Source organism: Notothenia coriiceps, unplaced genomic scaffold (genome assembly GCF_000735185.1).
Source record: "Notothenia coriiceps isolate Sejong01 unplaced genomic scaffold, NC01 NC01_scaffold00024668, whole genome shotgun sequence".
NCBI lineage: Eukaryota > Metazoa > Chordata > Actinopteri > Perciformes > Nototheniidae > Notothenia > Notothenia coriiceps.
Window position 1 is genome coordinate 3,274,358 of NW_011357369.1, and position 9,826 is coordinate 3,284,183.

At 42.0% G+C, this 9,826-nt stretch overlaps 1 protein-coding gene across 1 annotated transcript in view; it reads left to right on the forward strand.

Moving 5' to 3' along the window:
* The first annotated feature begins 563 nt into the window (after window positions 1-563).
* palm1b (paralemmin 1b) overlaps window positions 564-9,826 on the forward strand; it is a 21,386-nt gene continuing 12,123 nt past the window's right edge. The window contains exon 1 of the mRNA XM_010782958.1: window positions 564-974. The gene's annotated coding sequence lies outside the window, so the exon portion shown is untranslated. The remainder of the gene's footprint in view (window positions 975-9,826) is intronic.

The following is a 9,826-nucleotide window of genomic DNA, read 5'->3' on the forward strand; positions in this document are numbered from 1 at the left end:
AAACGACTTCTTAGTTTAACCATCACTTATGCATAAACAGATTTAAATAATACGATGGGACATGTCTACAACACGAGCACCCCCTGCTGGGGTCTGGGGGCAGGTGCAACATATTATGGTTTATCTGAAGATGCAGATGTGACAGAATCATTTGGGTCGGACAATAATAGGCGATATTAAAATCATTTATTTTGGTGCTGTGATTCATTTTGTATACTTCTGCAGGGAATAAAGACTCTAACTGAAAAATCACTGCTTCAGGCTGTGATCCATTCAGAGCCTGAGGTTATTTATGTAAAAATAATGGCACCACATCTTCAGAGGTCTTGACATTGAGCCACTCCACCACTAGATGGAGAAGTGGGGCAGAAACACTGAACGAATTGTCCTTTTCCCCTCTGGCAGGAGGACTGGATTTGATCCCAATTAGGGTCTGTAAGAACATTTCTTCTCTTCTGCAGCCCTGAAGCAGACAGCCCGGTTCCTTGGACGTCATATGATAAGGCTGGGGGAGAGCCGGACCAATATATCAGTCAACGCGCACACTCTGGGCCCCCTTTATCTCCACAAGGCAGGGAGGCGTATTCTTTCCCCCCTCTCTCTCCCACTCCCCTTCACATATCACTCTCTCTCTCTCACACACATGCACTAACTAGACTACAACCTGCTTCAGACGACGCCCCGCCGCCCCTGAGATTTCCACTGAGGGCACAGCCAGGTCCGTCGTGCGTTTTTTTCGCTCGAGAGGAAGCCATTGGGCTCTTATTATTGTCGGACTGCGCGCTCAGGCTGCCCACGGCATCACCTTGGCAATAACAGGAGGGGTGCCAACCAGAAGAAGAAGAAGAGGAGGCGGAGAAGGAGGAGGAGGAGGAGAGGAAGGGGTGGTAGAGTACTCCGAATTGACGCTCAGAAATAAACAAGAAGAGCCCCTGTTTGGAAGACGTCCGTGGCGGGAAGGCATCTGCATCTGAGTAAGTCGTGATGTACTGTACAGTGTGTGTGTTTCCATGAGGGTGACCTGCTTTTGGTGCTTTATCCAGCGGCTGGTTGTGCAACGGCGCAATATTTAAGCTTCCAGCCCGGCAGCATCCTTTTAACCCGGGCTGCGGAGATGACTGAGAGGCTCAGGGACAAGGACACAATACAAAAATAAGGGCGATATTGTGAAATCCTTTACTGTAAACACATTAATATTTAAGGTTACAACTCACAAGAGGCGCAGCATCCTCCAAATGGACATGCAAATTAGAAAAGCTTACAATCAAATCACGCGCTGTTTTGGTGGTGAAAAATAGGGGGGGAAAGAGCTGCACGATCATGTCATGTCAACAGGCGTTATGGTAATGTCAGAGGCCCGCTATATACTGTACTACTTTGAAGCCATGATACAGCCGGACGACAGGTGTAACGGGGCGATATGTTTACGCGGAATGCTTTTGATGATACATTATGTAACATCGATCTGTTTGGAGAGGAGAGTGCTTCAGGATGTTTTTATCTCGACGTTGTATTTCCAGTGCTCTGCTATCACTGCATGGTGAAGGGATGCTGTCAGGCTGCTGGCTGTGGAGGGGAGGACAGTTCCAGGGTAGCATATTCTCTGCTGTGTTGTGATGTGAGCAGTCTGCTCCAACATGGCGCGCATGAGCTGAAAAACCCTTGGCCATGACATACTCCTGTCTGGAATTTACACTGTGCAGTGGATCAGGGAGGCAGCGGGGTTTTATGAGAGCAGAGAATGGGTCTGTGCATCCCTAAATGGCTCAGCTCATATGGATTTCAGCTCAGGTTGCCACTAGTGATGAAGTCTGGCTCTTATCACGTAGGCTTTCTGTTTCTATTCCAGTCTCTGAATAGAACAATATCAGCTGGACCAACTCCTTGGCGTAACTCTGTTTTTGTAATCATGTTTGATCACAGCAGGTGACACCGGACAAAGAGTGTGTTTTTGTTTGGGTTTGTGTCTATTGTTTCTCAGCTGGGTTTCTGCCCTACATACGTCACTGTTGTGGATCGTTGTTGACAAGACCACACATTTCAAGATGATAGCATTGTTTGTTAACATAACACACACACCCATTGCATTTCTGAGATAATGTGTTTGTCTTCGAAGTTTAAACAGGACATGGACTCTTCGTAGTATTCATCTTGATAGCTACAGTCACACCTGATACAGCTTTTCCTGAAGCAAGTCATCTCAAGTCCTAAAGGCATGTTTTAGCAAGGTCAAGAAAAGTGCGAGTAATGATTTGTTATGTTTTGGTGTGATGATCAGATCAAAAGGTGTTCAGCACTGGCAACTTGTTGGGCTCTCTGTTGCCTGTTTATTTACTGTCTCACAGGCACAACTATATGTTTATTTTAGGACCCTTAACAAAACACTTTATAGCACCCTTTTCAGGAATCAGTTATAGAAATGTCAGCTTTCTACGGATCAAAACCTCCACTTATTAGTCTTCACTGTCCAACATTTGGAAAACGTCTCCTTAAAAACACTACAATTCAGACCTCTGATCCAAAAATTAAATCATCAAATGAAAAATACTCGTCATACAATTAAGAATCACAATGAAATATTTAATTTAACACCGATAAAGACTACATTGGTGCACGGCCAACTAACTAGATTGAATAGCAATGTTGTGTGTTTGTTATTTTTATAGTATGAGCGAGGCATGTTTTATCGGCCTCATCCCTGCGGTGTGTGTCTATATCCGGTCTGCTGCTCTGTGTTGTGTCAGCGACTGGCAATCGAGCTGACAGCCCCTTGTCTTGTCCACCCAATCCTCATGCAGCATTATGACTCTGGACAGCCACATTTTTGAGTGTCAGGTTTTGTGTGCCTATATGTCTTTGTGTGTTTGCCTCTATGCGGCTCTGTATGTGCATTTTAGTCTTTGCATGGAGGCCAGAAAAAAAGATGGATGGCGTGTTTAGGTGTGTTGATGGCTGTCTCCTGACCTCGCAGGCTGGACACTGGGATGGATCTGCTTTCACCAATTTAGATTGGGGGAATGGGCTGGTAACCGGAAGGTCATTCATCCTTGGACTGTCAATAGAAAATGAAAACATGAACAAGTCACACGCTGTTCTACCAACCAACTACAGTCAAAGTTGCCCTTTAGAGCTCTACCCGACATAGTTCTCAGTGAGCAGGAGAAAACTGGTCACATTGAGCCGCTCCTTGGAGTGTAAGTGTGAAACTGTTGCCAAAAAGAGCACACTCACTATCTCCCCTGATAAAGACAGTTTAAAGGCCTTTCTTATGACACTGCAGTTGTGTCGCTATCTAATGCTAAAACAACCCCATTCTCCCTCACAGTAGGTCACACTTACTTGTAGCCAGACCTCATTGTGGCTTTAATCAATGCTTTTACAGTAACAATGGATCTAATTACTACTAAGTACCTTGTATTGACAACTCATAGATCATTAGCTCCCAACTCTGCAGTTCCCCTCGGCTCAACAGAGCATTTCACTTTCAGCCTATACTGTTGAGATTTTTCCAGCACTCAACTTTTCTGTTATGGTATAGTCTCAAAGGGGAGAAACTCCCATGTGCCCATCCCCAAACAGCAAAACAAACAAAGTTAGTGAATAGCTGGTGAACATAGTGGCTTAGACTCAAGTATTTTCCCTTTAGGAGTTAGTGCGGACCAAAACGGAAATAAAAGAATACAGAATTGTGGAATCAGGTCAGAAACCCATTTCCTTAAGGCCAATGGGGGTCCATATTTGCTGGATGTTTAAAAAAGCAACAGTTTGCAAACAAATTCATCATCATATCAACTTACAGTAGAAGGTGAAAGTCTGTCAGTGTTGTGTTTACAGCTTGTTCTCACTGCCAACACTGCAGGTGAATGTTTAATTCCGGGAAGTTAAAGGTAACCATAAGTGATTTTGCTTTTAACTGAGCACTACCGCCGCTAATGGAGAACTGCAATTTCCTTGCATTTGTGGAAGTGGAAGAGCTTGTTGGATCAAGAAAAAGGCGTCATCCAGCCCTGGGCGAGTAACCCTAGAGTGATAGATATTGCTAATCATCCTTAATGACCTTGCTGTCATTAAGAGACCATTTTTGAAGTGGTTATAAAGTCACATCAGTATAGTAGGCGAGGAAAATGAATGTCATGCTCTAGAGAAGCCATTATAGTTACTGTGTTATGGAAATATGGTGCTGTAGGGACAGAGAGGAAGTGGAAGTGAAAGCTTACTCAGCAGGCGCACAGATAAGGAGTAGAAACATCTGGGCGGATCGTAAACATGTGAGATAGTTTTGATAATGTGATGCATTCCACCTTGCCCTTTCAGCCTCACACTTGTTCTTGTCTTTCTATGAATCTGTGCCTCCTCTTTTACTCTTGGATAGTCACTTTTTCTTCACACTATCTCTCATTACTAGCCCCTCTCCTTGCTGCTTTGTCATGACAGATAAGGCAAGGGAGGATTTGTTTTTTGTCTCTCTCTTCCCAGCAGATAATCTTTCTTCTTATAAACTGTCATTTTTAGCCTCCAAGTCATTTTAATCTCAGAGGAAAAAGCTCAGCGGTGTGTGTATTTTAATGTGTGTGTGTGTGTGTGTGTGTGTGTGTGTGTGTGTGTGTGTGTGTGTGTGTGTGTGTGTGTGCGTGTGTGCTGCTCCCCTCCTGAAACACACGCACATCCTCTCATATGACGATCATCAGTGTTGTTGCAAAGATTATATCAAAAGCACTATTGATAACTGCACTGTAGATGAACTTGAAACACACTCACACACACTCACATCTGGTTTATGGGCAAGGAACAGAATGAATAGGTCTTGTGCCCTCATAAATGAAGCATAGTATTTTTTATTATCCCAGAAGAGATTGGACAGGGGGATATTGGACTAACATACTTTGCATAAACAATTCCTAAGTTTCTCGAGGGCCTTAAGTGGGACTGGGATCTTGCCATAAGGGAAGGCTTCCATTTGGCCTAATGGTTCCTCTGTTAACATTGAGAGGCTGCTCCAATAATGCAAGGCCATATAGACTTCCTATATCCGGATATATAGAGTACGCTGATTGACCACAGAGGAGACGCTCCACTATAGAATTGAAAATAAATGCTGTCAGCAGGTCAGTGCATTGTTTGTGGAAAAATGCAGACTAAGGAAAAGGCCAACATTTAAAACCACCATCAGCTGATTGATTTTGTGTCGGGACATTCGGTACTCATTCAAGAATTTGTATTGCCATGCCTATACATACTCTTGAATTAAATCATGTGAGAGAACTCATACAAGGGACACATTGTCACAATGTTGCTTCAGTTTGTTTTGCTTATTCTGCCCTTATGAAAGAAACTCCTCTTAGCAACATGTTCCCATCCCAGGGTCATGTCACTGACTTTGCTCCACTTGTCCACCACATGCCATCAAAACGTCCCACCTGTCTCATGCAGTGACTTCACTCCACCACCCAGCCCCTTTCCTGCCACTCCCATTAGGGCTGCTCAATTGTGGCAAAAATCATAATCTCGATTATTTGGGTAAATAATTGATATCACGATTATTAAAATAGATTATACATTGAAAACATAAATTTATTGAAAAAAATTATAGTATGTTTTTAACAGTCAATTACCCTGAACTTTAAATATATTTCAATTGAAAAACCAATAATTTATTTTTTTAATAAATAATAATAAAACAAAATAAAAAAATAATCGTTTTATTTCGATTATGTCGTTTTCATAATCGTTGTAAGCAAAAAAAGGAATTAGGATTAAAATACAATTAATTGAGCAGCCCTAACTCCCATCACCTGACCTTCCCCATCAAATTGCTCACCTGTTCCCAATTTCCTTCCTAAGTCTTGCATATCCACCCACATTTAGCCAGATTGTCTAGTTTGCGTCCACCCATAATCTTACTTAGCTTTTTTATACCGTCCTGATCTGTTTAGAGATGATTCTCGACACACCCAGTTCGACGAGTTTGCCTGCCTTGAAGGTTTTCACCCATTCTTTTATCATGGCTTTTGGGTTAAGGCTTGCTGTTATTTGTGAGCCGTTACACCCAGTTGCTTTATTGTGTAGCTGTGTCGTGAGATGCATCAGTGGAGATTGACCCTTTTTCTTGAGCACATCCAAGCCCTTTATATCTCATGATTCTAAATTGTTGAGCTCTCCTGGGAAATCATCCGTATCTATAATCTCAGCCTTTTGTTTGTTCTCTTTTAGCAACTTTATGATGTTTCTATATACAACCGAATGTAACCATGCTGGTTATCTTTTAAGTTAGGATGACTTCTCGTTTTGTGTTTACTTCTGTATCTAACCAGTTCTCCATGCTGTTGCCAATCCAGTGACTTTGCCTATTCCCCTCTATAAATATGAAGCTTGTAAATCAAAACTGGTTATCTGCCTGTTGGGGAGCCAAAAGGCCTTTATATCACTCTCAGTTATGGCTGTCGCTTCACCCTGTTTTCTGAGCAGTAAACCAAACCCAAAGCTTTTATACAGTCACCTATCTGTGACATCGAACACGCTATGTTCCTACAGATTACAAGCTGAACCTGTGTTCTGTCCTCCATGCAGCGGCGGCAATCAAAACACTGCAATCAATAAAGTGTCACAAGAGCTGTAGACTCAGCGGGCATTCCCTGGATGTATACAAAAGAAAACACAAAAACTCAGCAGATTTGCAGTGTACATATAATATTTGTTGAAGTAATTAAAGTAAAGAAGGAGTGTGGTCAAGTGAAGAAATGTGTACATGAGGCGAGGGGATGAGAACGAATTCAGGGAGAAAATAAACAGGGCGTGTGTCAGAGTGACGAGAGGCACAACAAGAAAGAGGTTTCTGGAAGGCATGTGAGTAATGGTGCAGATTTTTTCGTCAGGTCTGATAAGGAAGAATACTCCCTATTGAGTGGCCGAACAACATCACTGTAAGCAGTGGTTGGGTTTGGGTGTGCAGAGGTGATGAAGTGGGCAGGATTTGAAGATCTCAGGTAAACGCATCACTGATATGGATTGTCTGACAAAATCTTATGTTGGCTTGGACTATATTCTTTTAGAGTTAGGGTAACAAGTAAAGGTTGTGTACCAACATGGGTGCATGGAGTTTGAAACACATTTTACTGCATATACCAGCCAGGGAGTGTCTTGTCAAAAATATTTACTGTAGGTGTTGTATGGGTTATCTTGGAGCCACAGCTGGAACTCATTATTATGGGAGGCTGTGGCTCAGTTGATAGTGTGATGGAGTTCAAATCAGGGAATAGCAAGTTCGAGTCCCACTGCAGTCAGCATGTCGTTGTGTCCCTGGGCAAGACACTTCACCCCAAATTGCTCCTGTGGGGATTGTCCACAGTACTCTATGTATGTAATCACTTTGGATAAAAGAGTCTAACAAATGACATGTAATCAAGATGTCTCAGCGTCCATATTCTGTCTGTTGCAAATCAGCAGAAAACCTATATGGTCGATTTTTTTTTTAAGCTTTTATCTTTGTTAACTTGTGTTGTCTTACTAAAAAATATGTTTGATACACAGATTTAAAATCACAGTGCTTCAGCTTGTTGTATCTTGTTGAAACTGGGCAAAGTAAGACATCATAACTGACCGTCGCCCCATGTGTCTGTGTCTGTGTGTGGCTCCTCATTTGTCTTCTCACCATGGATGTTTCACAGTGTGTCACTCTGCCTTGTACTGATAGAGCTGTTATTTATGGGCGACCTCTGGGGGGGAGCGGGGCTTTACCCTCTGACCCCTGAAACACTAACAAGTGACCTCAGCGGACTTCCTGAGTGTTTTTGTTGGCACCGCTCTGTTTACATTTGGCAGAATTTGTGCCTCGGATAGAAGGGCGCAGAGCTGCGTGTGTGGTGATGGAGGACCCGTAGTGTGTGTGATGGCCAGGGACATTTGTATGTGTGTGAGTGTGTGTATGGCAGGGGCAAAAAGGCAAGGAGGAGTATTGTTGTCCCTTTGCTCTTCTGGCCTGAAGGAAGGAAGCCGTGGAAGTGGGGAGTAAAGAGAAGGAGAAATAAGTGCCACTCTAGCTCAGTGAGTGTGAAAGGGATTTGAGATTAGTTTCCTCCTCCAGACTCTCTTCAGTTCTCTAATGCAGGGCCTGGGTCATTAAGCTCAAGCGCCATTTTCACAGTCATCATTCTTCCTGAAGACGAACCATTTTTGTACCAGACAGTGTTTTTTGTGTGAATGCATTTATGTGTGTTCTCTACGCGATTTCCATTCAATAAAAGCCAGGTATTTCTATCTTGTTCGCCTTTGGGATCTTTCCAAATTTTAAATATTAGGATGTAATTAGTAATTGAATTTGTGCTTGACCTATATTTACTCAATTCCATCTGATTACTTCACAGAATTTAGTTCACGTAAGCCTGCTTGTGTGTGTGCTGGGAAGCTTCATTATGGCAATATCAGTCGAAAAGGGTGAACACATTTCCTTTTTACATGGCAGAAAGGGCTCTGTAAGTATAGGTTGTCAAAAATCCTCACGTCAGTATAACCGGGACCATTAGAGGCTATTTTCAAGTTATTTTTGGCCATTTGTAATATGATATGAATAGTATGAAACTGTTTCTGTGTTTCTTTTTATTGTTTCTATTTCACTCTTTATTATTTTATTAGTAAACGAGAGACCTCGTGTATTTGGTGCAGCAACTTAGGAGGTTGTCCCTCATTGTTTAGATAAGCGGAAAATACAGTTTGGCCATTTAAAGTTTATTTTCTCCTTAAAAATAAAAAAAATGTTCTTAAACATCTGGGCTCTGTAGTTCTTTTGTGAACTCCATCAATCAGGAGTTGTAGATATCATGGGATCTATTTTCAGTGACGAATTTGGTGCTTTATTGTGTTTTTGAAGGGAACGGGATGGTGTTATTTATAAATAAACTACAATGCCCAAGTTCATTGTGATGAGGGAATACATTTGTTGATGTGTTTTGAATGGTTTTTGGACGAAATGGAGGTTATTGCTACAGAAAAATGTCCTAGGCAGAAAATACATGGACGATACATGCTATTAGGATCAAGTCATTGTCACTTTTAGTCATGTGATCTGTTGACAATAGCTAAAATATATAATATACTTATTCTTTAATAACTTAATAACATGCTTTAATATAAATGACTTCCTATATATGTTCTCTTTTTGTTGATGTCATCCTTTTCCGTCCCATATGGTTGCACTTTGGTTGGTGTTAGGTCAATTCTGACAGTGTGCATTGAGGTGTTTACTATAATTAAGAACAGATGCTATGAAAACAAGCTTTGAAAAAGATCTGGACTTGGGAGGCAGGATCAGCCTAATTCCAGGTTGTTGGTGTGTTTGTTTAAAGTAATCCAAGATTAGTGGTGATCAGGCCTGCTGTAATCTGCTGCTACTACTACCGAGAGATGGACACATGCACGGATGGCCCCTGGCTTTCTCAGAGCTACACATTGGGACTTGTCTCATGTACAGATCAGTACTGCGTGTACTTGCTGACCTTTTTACTCCCAGACTGTGTAGCGTAAATAATTCATACAACATCTCTTAACCGACTTTTCAGAACATTTTAGTGCAATTGCCTGTAACAAATTTAGTTCCTCCAAAAACAATCCTTTAAACGTTCAAAAGTGATGTTTTACTGCAAGGGCAATAGTTAAATACAATTAGCCGCGTTCACACCGCAGTACTTTTCCCACTTTAGTTCCGATATAGTTCCGAAATGTTGCGTTCACAAAACTAAAATTAGTTCATCAGAACCTTTTTTCACCCCCTTTTCCGTCCCTGCTAGAGAGCAGGTACTTTCGTGGGAGAAAAAGGTTCCTATGTCCTATGGCT